Source organism: Lactuca saligna, chromosome 4 (assembly GCF_052625555.1).
Source record: "Lactuca saligna cultivar CGN05327 chromosome 4, ASM5262555v1, whole genome shotgun sequence".
NCBI classification, from domain to species: Eukaryota; Viridiplantae; Streptophyta; class Magnoliopsida; order Asterales; family Asteraceae; genus Lactuca; species Lactuca saligna.
This window is the reverse complement of record NC_136420.1, coordinates 115,476,300-115,489,953: the sequence shown is the minus strand read 5'-3', so window position 1 is coordinate 115,489,953 and position 13,654 is coordinate 115,476,300.

The following is a 13,654-nucleotide window of genomic DNA, read 5'->3' as shown; positions in this document are numbered from 1 at the left end:
TGGTTATAATAACTCACAGAAAGTATTAACAAACATAAGAATTTATGGGAATTTCATTGAATTCAAACACGTTTATGTCGATTTAAACTTACATTATTTTCTATAAGTAAGAAAGGTTACTTATACATTTCGGTCTTTGGATATAAGACTGCATTACACATTTTAAGGAAAATATCGGATTTTTCTGGAACAAACATGGAATTTACAAGAGAAAGTCTTTTATCAAGTTTAAAACAAAAGCTTATGAACTCACCAACCTTTGTGTTGACACTTTTTCAAAACAACTTGTATTTTCAGGAAATCACTGAACAGGTAACCAAATGCATTTTGAGGATGGGACGTTAGGGCGTCAACATTTCATATTTTGACAACATATTGTAATTGATTTGGAAACATGTAATTCATACAATGATGTAACTCTTTCAAGTATATATATGTTGGTTGTGTTTGCTTTAATTACTATTGCCATTGTGGTCATGATACTATACATGAAGTCCTTCACCCTGGACGTTTCCGCCATCCTTGGTTTGGGGGTGTGACATAAGATTACATTTTGATGTTTTGTAGGATCAAAGAAAAGAAAGGAAGCTTAAAAGGAAGAGTGATCTGAGTCTAATCACGGAGAAATGGATTTCAATCGCTTTTCGAAGATCGGATTTTTGAGTTGCTCAATAACTTGGAAACAATGGTGGGACCCTTGATGGCAAGAAATTAAGATTGAACAAGTTCTGTCCATATGAGTTGGATTTGTCACAAACATTATCTTATGATTATGATTATGAAAAATTCACATGGATAGGAACACTTACACCATAAAATCTAAGTGGTAAGGTTTCTCTCCACTTCATGGAAATGATTATGAGGAAACGCTTTCACTAAGAAAGACTTTAAGGAGTTAGTTGTTGTGTAAATTGTGTTCTCAAATTCGATTATGACTACGACATCCATCTTCATAATTCGAATTGTGAGAAATAGCAAATAGTCTAAACATTTGGGACTTACTACTGTGAGTTCTGAAATAGTTTAGAAACACATATGAGCTTTCTAACGAAAGGTGTGTGGGTTTGAGAAGCTAAGATAAAGGCTTATCGAAGCATCTCGTGTTAGAAATCTAAACTTTGGAAAGAAAGTCAATAAGTATTGATTTCTAGAAATCCAACTGATTTCTGAATACATGTCAAAGCTAGTAGGAGTATAAGTGTTATGCTGGTAAAGATATAATTATCATGATAGTGGGAGCATGATTATTATGTAAAGTATTGCGAGTTAGCAATATTAATTATAGAAAACAAAAGTTTCAATTCTCAAAGTTGTAGAGGTTAAAAGGTTGTTTTGCTATAACTAAGGGAGATAATATTATGCTTCATTTCAAATCTAAAAGCTTAGATCGAGAAATTTTAATCAAATTTAGTCAAATGACATATATAAATGGTATCTTGAAAAGATTCAACATAAGGGAATTCTATATATAGCAATATTATAGCGATAGACTGGTAAAGTATCATGTCTTTATGTAAGACATTATGTATCTTGTCCCATACGCTTCGGGTATAGGATCAATTTCATATGTTGTAATATTCAGCCGTTCTGTTTATTCCAAATGCCTAGAGTGTTAAGAGGGAAAAAGGACAAGAATAGGATATAACTGAAGTAAGTTAGACAACTGTCAAGTACAATCTAAGGTTCGCTAAGGATTGGTCACTTGTGGGCAGTTGGAAGTATAGTAATGGATGGACCATATCGACATTATTATGAATAGATAGGATTCTATTTAGAATAATTTTTCATATGGAAAATATGGAAATGTTTCCATAATGGGAATTAGATATTAAAAATTTATGCAGATTAGAAACTTTTATGCAGGAAGTATGTTTAAAGGAATGTACTTGGAATGTGAGACTTCATAGAGTACTTTGTAATATCATTGGCAAAGTCTTTGTGACTTTGGTGCTATGACATCACAAAAGGATCATTGTGTAAAATGTTGGAATCTAACACATTCTAATAGTGGCAAGAATTTGATATTCTTACACTTATGATAAGGATTGGGAATTGTGAAATGAGTATCATTGGAATTATGTTCAATTGATCTATTTCATAAAGTAAGGACCATAGGTAAACATAGTGTGCATGCTTGGTGTAACATCCCAAGTTCGGAACAAGAAGTGAAGGGTGCTAAGTGTAAATAAAGGAAGGGACTCGACGAGTAGGTACGCTTACTCGCTGAGTCGGAGCGGGTTTGGATCACGAATCAAGTGACCAACTCACTGAGTCGGAAGTTGGACTCGACGAGTTGGTGTTGGAATGAGAAAAACCCTAATCTTAGGGTTTGAACCCTATTTAAAGGACTTTATGTACTTCTCCCAAGCTCTTATTCCCCCGAGAATTCTAGAATAAAAACCCCAATTTCGTGCGAGGCATCATTGTTGAGGAATTGGAGCTTAGAAGAGGAATTTGGTGGAAGGAGATTGAGGAATTAGAAGCTAGCATCAAGGGGCTTGTATAGATCTGGGATCTACATCAATTGGGCACATCTCAGAGGTAAAGAGCCATTGCCTTAAGCTATTTCCTTTTTGGTTCATCCTTGGTGGTTGTTTTGGGAGTTCCTTAGCTTGTTTAAGATCTATTTCGGATTTGTAGTTTAGATCTGAGGTTGCTACTTTAGATCTAGGCTTGTGATGGTCCATAATGTCATAAAGTTTCAGTATTTGAGTTGTTGGTGAAGCCCCTTAGTCCTTAAACCTAGCCATAGTGTGTTTTGAGCCTATATCTCCTTGGTATCATGTAAAGTTTGCAACTTTATGTGAGGATTGGGGTGTAGAGCAGTGGATCTATGGTTTGGAGCCCCTGCATGGCTCGAAAAGCCTCTAAATAGATTGAGAACTAGAGGGACTTGGCGAGTTACATGGGTGTACTCGACGAGTTGTATGAACATAAGCATGGACTCGGCGAGTTGGAAGAACAACTCGACGAGTCTATTGAAGATTGGCTTGGACTCCGCAAGTTTGGTCGCAGAAACCAACCTCTTTTGTTAAAGCCTTAGATTAAGTGAGTCGGTTGGTGACTCAGTGAATCTGTCAGAATGGGACTCAGAGATCGTTGGACTCGGCAAGTCTTGGGGCGACTCGGCGAGTTAAGTTGTGATATGAGAGTCTTCTGGGTGTGGGAACTCGGCGAGTCGATGGGGTAACTCGGCTAGTAGAAGTCAACCAGGAATGTTGACTTTGTCTGAGGACTTTGAATTTGACCAAGAGTTGACCAGTTTGACTCCCAAGGGTATTTTGGTATTTATGGAATTGGTTCTTTGGTAGTGTTTTGTAGTGAGGTTCATATCGGTGGTTGGAGAAGCTTGGTTTTACTCTCCAGTTGAAAATTGCAGGTGAGTTATCCTCACTATACTAAGGGGTCTAAGGCACCAAGGCCGGCCCACTGGATTTGATATCCTAGTAGTTATTGACATGTTGAGTTGAGTTAGTGATGAATGCTAGTTGATATGCTTGTCGGGTAGATCTGTAGGACTGTCTGTGATACTGTATGATTATTTGTATGTGCATTAGTCATGATACATGTCGACATGTTATGTGCGATGGTTTGAGGTTGTACTGCTCCGTGTGGTAGCCAACAAACCCTAGAGTATTCCAGATATGAGCTGAGGGCCCAGTAGGCATTCCAGACTCATACTAAGGACTCGGGAGCATTCCAGATACGAGCTAAGGGCATTCCAGACTCGTACTGAGGGCTCGATGGCATTCGACATACGAGATGAGGGCCCGGTGGGTATTCCAGAATCGTACTGAGGGCCAGGGGGTAGTCCACCTTGAAAAGTTGTGGACCCAATGCATGTTGTTTTGTTTTGATTGATATGATATGTTAATGTTGATATTGCTATGTGGACTGTATGTGTATTGGTATTTTGGGGGTAACTCACTAAGCCCTCGGGCTTACAGTTCAGTGTTTTGTTTCAGGTACTTCAGGAGATCATGGCAAGGTAAAGGCGTGATCGTACCGCTCCTCATGTTTTTATGTTTTATGTGATATGGTTCTGGGAAATACTATGATGTTTAAACTTTTTTGAAAAAGAATGTATGAACTTAATGGTTCTTGAATGAATTAAAATGTTTTAATTTGGCTCGAATTTTATGGTCGTTACACTTGGAGAATGGGATGACTATTGTTTCAATTCAAGTATTAAGCTGATTATCTGAAACATTATACAATGAATAATGTGTAATCGATATGGTGATGAAATAAAAGGTGTTTTATTTATACTCACAAGTTTGAGACCATATTGGATTCGATTATTCTTGTGTTTCACTTCACATGTTTTGACTTCCCAAATAACTAGGTTATTCAAACATCCACAATCAATCATACTTTGGAAGTACGTAATGAGGTAATACTATCATGAATCCGACTGTAGATTGTCTAAAGTGTTTAGACATAGCAAAATTCTGTTGCAGTGTTCATGAGTGCTCCTGAAATAAGATTTGAGTATTGGATTAAACCCATGCTCACTTGAATCACTTCATATATTTTATCACGTTTGATTGTGAGATGATAATATCTTATATTCTTGAAACAGAGATATGTGAGTTGTAGTTTACAAGTTGGTTGCACATTGATAATATGTAAACGCACCAGTAACTTGGTACTATAAAACATATTGTTATGTGTGATTTTATGAGTAAGTACAAGCAAGCATTTGAGTCAAAGTTTATCCGTTCCTTTTACCCAATGTTTGATAAAAGCGATATTTGTGGGCCACTCGATGATTTAGTGATGACACCCTAAGCGCTTGGCCAAGCCTGGACTAAGTTGATGTGTTCAGTTGTAGCCTGTTGTCAGTCGTCATAAATCGGAAATCGATAAACAACACATAGACATATAGAATGATTATAATCCATGTCTAATGTCTATACGATATATAGAATGGAGGAATATATGATCTCTTATCTAATGGAGACGTTGCTGATAAGATCAGAGTTTGACAACAGCTTTTGAAAGCTACGATTGCTAATCAGGTTCTGAAGTCGTACTTCCAAAATAGTTATTAGACTTATCTAAGTGGGAGACTGTTGGATTAGGTGTCTAAGCCCATAACTATTTTGGTATGTACTTGACCCGATTATGAACATGGTCCTTTTGGGTTGCCTTCACCATAGCAACTGATAGGATGAATTATGAGGAAAGAGGATTATATATGATTTATTAATATATTGTAAGAATAATATATTCATTGAGGAATCATATTATTTAATTAGTATTGGCCAGAAATTAATTTGGTGATAAAAAGAGACTGATTAAATTGGTAGAGACTGATTATGTAAATCAGTAATATTTATAGTTTGGGCTCATGGAACTTATTGGTTTAGGGTGGACGAAATCTCTATCAGAGTCCATAAGGATTTCTTCCAAGGCTTGTCCAATAAGGAGTCCATATGTTGCTTAGGGCCTAAGCAAGGAAATTAGGGTTTTCAAGTTGATAACCCTAGAAGCCTATCTATAAAAGGAACCCTAAAGGCTCCAAAAACGTCCCTAATCTTCTAAGAGAACCCTTGGACGGTTTTTGAAGCCTCTCCTATCTCCTTTGTTCTTCCTTGTTGCTAGTAGTGTTTGTGACTCCATTAGATGTGCAATAATTGGGGCACTAAGCTTTCAAGAGTCAAGGACTTTGTGGACTGTTCTTGTTATTACCACATAACAAGAGAGGTAAGATCTAAACCCTAATCATGTGTGTTTTTCGGATTTGGTATACTAGTTTTAGGGTTTATGCTTTGGTATTCAATGTTGTATGTTCAAATTAGAAAAACCTAGATCAAAGTAATTAGGGTTGCATGTACACCATAAGAATGATGTTATGTTCAAAACCCAACACCATGAACTCAACGATGTACAAGTTTAATCGTCGTCATGTCATGAGACCTGATATCTTACGTCGTGACTATAGTCTGAAGCCAAAAGTCAAGGTTTTAAGTCCTTAATCCCTTAAGCCATTGAATCCATCTCATACAGAAGTTAAACGGGACCCGTAAGTTCCATAAAAAATGGTTGCTTTATGGTCATGCATGCATCATGCATGACCCAATCCATTCTAGGTCAAAAATGCAATAATATTTATCAACCTCTCATGCATGGTTCCTATACCTCACCAACTTACAGATGTAGACAATATGATGATCAAGGAACCCTTAGAATCCATAAAGTTGCTAACTTTATGGACTTACTTTACTCAAGCATGCTTAACATGAAGAAATATGGACAAAAACCTAGATATATCCATAATTTGCAATAAAGTTTGAACCTTTGATACTTACAAAGGTCCAACAACAAGAAGAAATGATGATGATGATGATGCTACTTTGCCTACTCCACTACTAGAGCACTTCTTTCCTCTTATTCTCTCATTCTTAAAGCTATAAAATGCACCAAAAGAGACTAAGGACCTCAAGAGTTATTAATATCAGGGTTTCTGGAGGCTTAGATTGTGAGGGAGGCTGATGGTGGATAACTCTAGCCCTCTCATTCCATTAAATACCAAAAAAATTAGGGCTTTGGTCATCAGATCGCTCTCACGTCGTGAGCAACAAGGGCTCACGTTGTGAGATTCAAGGAATGCATGTCAACAAGTCAACCTTGGCTCACGACGTGAAAGGCATTTCTTGCGTCGTGACTTAATCCAAATGCTAAAGAAAACCTCGAAATCATGTAATTTCAAAGCAATTTAGTTGTATATTCCTACTTTTTGTAACTAGTATTCATTTGCTAATTTCGTAATTAATATGTTACCCTTTGTGTTTTTAGTCCCTTGGACATTAATTTGCAAGTAAATATAATGAAAACTTATTAAATAAATCATAATGTGTTTGAATCCCACATAATTCTTGGGATGACATGTCATTAAAAAAACCTTAAATAATCTCTACTCCATTAACATCCAGGAGATTACAAAATACATTGTTATTTCATGTAAAGTTCAAACACTCGGATACTAAAAACAAGAAAATACATTGATATTTCTTGAAATTTAGAAAACAGAATGTATATTGAAATTTGTGTCGGTGATTTTAGTGTCACAATGTATTTAAGTATAATTAGAGTTAATACAAGTGCCAAAGTGAATTATTAAGTGTATACTAATTAAGGTTGTTCACTATTTAGATAAAATCGAATTGTTCAATTGGACAATATGGTATTCGGATTTTTGGATTGGTTTTCAACAAAACCGAATTATTATTTTGGATTTCAGATTGATTTTGGTTTATAAAATAAGAACCGAATAGTCTAAAAATTGAATAAACATTTATTAGTTATTTATTTATAATATATATCTATTGTTATTTATTATATTTGTAATTTATTTTTTCAAATAGGTTTAAAACGTTTCACCTGATAAAAAACATTATGCATTTTCTCTCAAAAGTTTTATGTCTATAAATATTTACTTATAATATACCTTCTTAGTAATTTTTTATAAATTTCAAATCACAACTAAATAATTTGTTTTCGCTTCTTGTGTAAAATCAGGTAATATTAGAATTATAATGTTGTTTTAAAATGTTTCGGTTTTTGAAAACTGAATTATGAAAACCAATCCAACTGAATTGTAACTGGATCAGATCGAATTGGATTCGAATTTAGTTTGGACTATTCGGATCCATATTTTGAGAACCGAAATCAATTCGGATCCATGTTTTGAAACAAACACCTCTAATACTAATGTAAGTTAGGCGGTGCAAAGTGCACACTTATATAAGATCAATTTGATCCTATAACAACACATGACGATGATCAAGCGGTTTGTGTCCCCTCGAGGGGTTGGACCCCTAGCTGGTCCATAGGGCAACATCCCTGGCGGTAGTCCCGCTAGTTGTAGTGGGAAACATGATTTCATGGCCGATTTATGGTAAAACTGGCAGTTTCATCAGTTGTTGAAACTATTGAGTTTTGCATAAAACTATTAAATGACTACAACTAATTCAAGTAATCCTTGATTTTTTCAAGATATATACTACCTTTCTAAAGGAAAGTGACAAAGGATTTTTCAGAATTAGTTTTGTGGCTCTCTGTTTTCTACATCATTAATTAATCTCTTTAGTAATTTGGCTTCCATTTTTATGCTTAGAGTCGAAAGTATCCTTATGGATTATCATAGATCGAATTTCTTGATACCCATGTATATGGCGACATATCAATACGAAAAGTGATCGTATACGATCTACAAACAATCTAGATTTTCATACCACCTTTACCATGTTCGCATATGTGTAATAGTTCCAACAATCTGGAAAATAAGAAAGTACATTTGTATTTTGCAAAGTCCCAACATTCATACTATGGAAAATGAAAAGTACATTTCCATTTCTTGAAAATTACAAAGCACAAAGTACATTGAAGTTTGAAAATAAAAAGTACATATAATTAACATTACATTGAATTCTTTGCTTCTTGCATACTAGATCTAACATAGGTTTCATACATGTCGTACTTGGCGTGATGTGCATAATTTCTTGGCATTGTATTTTGGCCATTATGCTTCTTAAAACTGGTTTGAACTCAATAAATGTTATTATAATGGACTGAAGACCAAAGATAGATATAGAACATAGCTCCAACATTCTTACACATTTGAATGATCAAATCTTCCGGGAGATGTCATTTAATACATTACAATGGCTATAAATCCTTACCTCGATGATCTCCAATTGATTGATGGGGGCTTTTAAATACAACTGATTTTAAAGTCAAAAAACCATTTTAAAGGTCAAAAAACCACTTTGACTTTTAAGTAACTTAATTTGATGGGATTTTAGATAATAATTACTTATTAAATTGACATATTCAATTCTGTTTGTAACGGTGTTGTTATACAAATTTATTAAAACTTTCATTTATAACCCTCTAACATATACTAAATTTATAATTTATACCTTTAACTATTAAGTAAATATTTTATACTTAGAAATTAACATATAATACCTCAATTTCATTTTGTATACCTTTGTATAATTACATAATCAATTTTATTTTGTATAATTACATAATCAATTTTATTATAGGGATTTCCATATAATATTTCAATTTTAAATTTTTCTTTAAAATTTAATATTAACGATATCAATCAGGCTGCAGAACGTACCTAACGAACATGAATAGATATTTGTTCATATTTTTTCATTTAACCTTAAATTGTAAATAAATATTACGAACAATTAAAAGAACATTAAAAACATAATATGATGTTTTTTCACAACTATAATAAATAAAATTATAATTTTTATTTACCACCGTTTTGTCAAACACTGTCATATTCTAATTTTATTAGTTATTAGCGACATCAACTACTTGAATGTTACAATTATTACATGGTGCATTCGGTGGAATATATATGCATTAAGTCGAGCATTATATAATATTTCTCATCCAACAGAACGTTCTGATCTGTTGTGATACCAAAGTGGCAAAACTGTAGGCATTTGATGTGATTCTTGTAAATCAACTTTTACGTAATAGACATTATGAATGAAGACGAGAACAATAGATCTATGATGTGAGATTTCTTGCGGACCATGCCAAAGCAGAAAACAGGTTGACGAATCTTGTCTGTCTAAAAAATAGACGATTACACCATACTTATTAGCAATGAGGAATCATGTATTCGACGTAATCAACCAATAATCATTTTGTACAGAATCCAATCAAGTGAAACTCAACGAGTGATGTATGTTGTTTATATAATCCTGAAAAATCATTGTATATCGTCCTCAGTTTTCTAATAACTCATTATATAATTTTCAGCAAATTTGACACCAATAATTTCAACTATAGTCGTAGGAGACAACTATTGCCCGAAATCCACAATTTCCATCTCCCTCCACATCTTCAATGTTTGTAACATATGGATGAAATTCATTTGGGATTTCACATACTGTCAGGCATACCGGGGTGCCCGACCTACCCCTACAAGACATATCTGGGTGCCCGACCTACCCTGTTAAGCATACTCGAATGCTCAACCTACTCCTGTCAAACATACCGGGATGTCCGACCTACCCCTCCGATTTATCTCAACCGGTTTCGGGGACTATGTCACCCTCTACCACTACCATATAATAACATATTATAAACATACTATTAGGCATGCATTGGTACTGTCTACCCCTTCGGTATCTCTTAACTGGTATCCGAAGACTATTTCACCCCTACTACTACTAACACATATATCATAGCATCCTAGCACATAAAGCATATCAGATATTGGCAAACCAGACAATTATCACAAAGACAATCATCTCAAACATAATCAACTACTGATTGGGCCGGCATTGGTGCCTTAGACCCACCTCTACTTGAAGGTAACTCACCTCTCTCGGTTGAAATGAGTTGAAAATGGTCAACTTCGAGTTTTCCATCTCAACTTAGGGTTTCATTTTCCAACTCCTACTCGTCGAGTTTTCCATCTCAACTCGGAGTAGAGAATTCCCTACACGTCATGTTGAGGCCATCAACTCGATGAGTTTCAAGTAAAAAAAAGATCATTTTTATGCAAAATTCAGATACATGGGAGTCGAGGCGTTACAAAACTGGTATGGTGACCGGTTCCCGTTTCAATTGGTTTAACGGTTTGACCGTCAATTCAACCGGGTGTCTAAAATTTTCTTGTTTTTCTTTAATTTCCTGCACACATAAACACACGATTTCAAACATTACAATACACAGAAAAATAAGTCCAAACATTAAAAATACACATAAAAACAAGTTGTAGATCACACCAAATACATTAAAAAATATATAACCATAAGTTTTACATCAATTCACATTCATAAAAAAATATAGTATTGAATCAAAGTATAGTTTTAACTGAATATATACGCTAATAACATTTATCATGTGATTTTATTCAATTTAAAAGAAATCTAAATAAATATGAAAAGACCACCTAAATTCATAATGCAAAATACTTTATTTTCGTGTGTTTTTATTTAACTTAACCGGTTGAATTGGTTCAATTTAACTGATTTAACATACATATATATATATATATATATATATATATATATATATATATATATATATATATATATATATATGGTAAAAATCAACCGGTTAATTCTGGTCCAAAAATATGCATAAAACCGTTAGTTGAATTGCTCACTTACCAGTTTTCCTATCAATCGGCCGATTCAAACTATTTTTTAACACATTGAGAATAACAATCTATCGTCGCTTGTGTTTATTTTTTTTAGTTACTCTTTTTTGTTTTCGATAATTTTATACATGCCTATCAATTATTATTAAACATTGCAACTTTATCACTAATTGAAGAAAATAGAAACATTATAATTAATAAAAAAAGGTGTGAGAAGGAAAGGTTGAGGAGGGAAGGGGAGATGTCATCTCAACTTAGGGTTTTAAGTTAAAGTGGTTTTGCTTTTTGTAAATTGGTTTTGACTTTGTGTAATTGGGGTGTGATTTGCAACACCCTTGATTGATTAATGAGTCAAAGAGGTTTTGTTTTTTGTAAAATGGTTTTCACTTTGTGTAATTCGGGTGTGATTTGCAACACCATTGATTGATTACTCATTAATGATGATATTTTTTTTTTTGAAATGACAAACTAACTAACCTACTTCTAAATAACCACTTATGTCTCCACCTAGAGTTGAACCCATGACCTTTCCTATGAGATGATCACTCCTTACCGCTCATTATTTTCACTAACTACTTACTATCAAACATAGATGAAATACTTCTCTATTCTATTTTATCTCAAGTTGCTCAAAACCTTTTTAAAATCCAATGAACAAACTTGATTCACAATTAATAAATAGACGGCTTGATATTAATGGCATTTTAATCCTCATAATTAAGGATATTTTCATATAATTACCTAAAGATTCTATATTTCACAAATATGGCTAAAACAATAAGAAAAAATGTAGTTCGAAATGTCAATATACCTTTAATTTATTTCAAGTGAAATATCTTCTATTATCCATTGCTTATATGTTTATTTAATTTACACTTAAGATGTCATTTAATACTGATAGTTAACTACTTAAATGTTATATTCTCAATTAAAGGTTAAAAACATCTAACATCCAAACATGTATTACAAAGGTTGGTGTAGAGCAATGTGAAAGGAGATCAGAGCATTAGATGATAAATATAAGTTGGACCATTGAAACTTCACTAAAGGGAAACAAAGTTATACGGAGAAAATATGTGTACAAGGTTATATATAAGGGAAAATAACTTATATGGGTAGCTATGTTTCAAAATTGTTCAAAAAATAACATTCAAGTTTCGTGTGTTAAAAAAACACCATCAAAGTAAAACATTTGTACAAAAAACACCAACGAAGTATATTCTTTGTTCAAATTTGACCATGTGGTAACCGACAATTACCGGTAAAAAATAAGTAAAGAAAAAAAAAAACAAGAGGAAATGACTCAAAGAGGTAACTATGTTTCAAAATCGTTCAAAAAACACCATCCAAGTTTGGTATATTAAAAAAACACCATCCAAATAAACTTTTTGTACAAAAAACACCAACAAACTATATGTTTTGTTCAAATATTATCCACCGATAACTGACTATTACATGTTAAATGATGACTTGACTTAACTATTATGACATGACATAATAATTATTGACAAAACAATAAATGATATATTACACCTTTAAAACTCGATTTAGGGTTTCTTCATGAACGAATGACTTCTTCTTTTCCTATGATTGATCTTCTTCTTCTAAAGTGATGATCTCGAACTCAAGTCCAAAACCCTAATTCTTGACTTAAGGCAAAAAGGGTTCCTTTACCCTTGCCTTAATGGGCCTCTCTCCCCTTAAAGCCCAAACTCATAAAAAGCCCCAAAAGGCATCCAAGCTCACCTATAAGGCCTCTAAGGCCCAATATGGTCCAAGAACCCCCGACGTGGCCTTAAGCCCAAAAAATGATTTGCAACAATTAGGCGGGCCTGAGGCGTAACTAAAACAAGTCCATGCATACGCCTAACATATGTTGAAGCCTCTACGATTTGGATGTCAAGCCAGTACGCCCGGTGTACTCCTAGCGTACTCGGATAGGGTCAAGAACCGCTGATCTTCCAAAGGCCATAACTTCTTCATTCTAAGTTCGATTTCATCAATCTTTATATCCACGGGAGCTAATTTAGGCATCAGACAGCTATACCGAGGGTTTAAAGAATGACGAAATCAGACTTGGAATGAAGAAGTTATGGCCTTCGGAAGATTGGTGGTTCTTGACCCTAGCTGAGTATGTTGGGCGTACGCTAGGAATACGTCAGGTATACTGGCTTGAAATTCGGATCGCAGAGGCTTCAGCATATGTTGGGTATATGCATGGACTTGTTTAAGTTGGGCCTTAGGTACACCTGATTGTAGCAGGTCATTTTTTGGGCTTTAGGCCATGTTGGGGGTTCTTGGGCCATATTGGGCCTTAGAGGCCTTATAGTTGGGCTTGGATGCCTTTTAGGACATTTTATGGATTTGGGCCTTAGGGGTAGGGAGGCCCATTAAGGGAGGGGAAAAGGAGCCCTTTTGCCTTAAGTCAAGAATTAGGTTTTTTTACTTGAGTCCGAGATCATCACTTTAGAAGAAGAAGAGCAATCGTAAGAGAAGAAGAAGTCATTC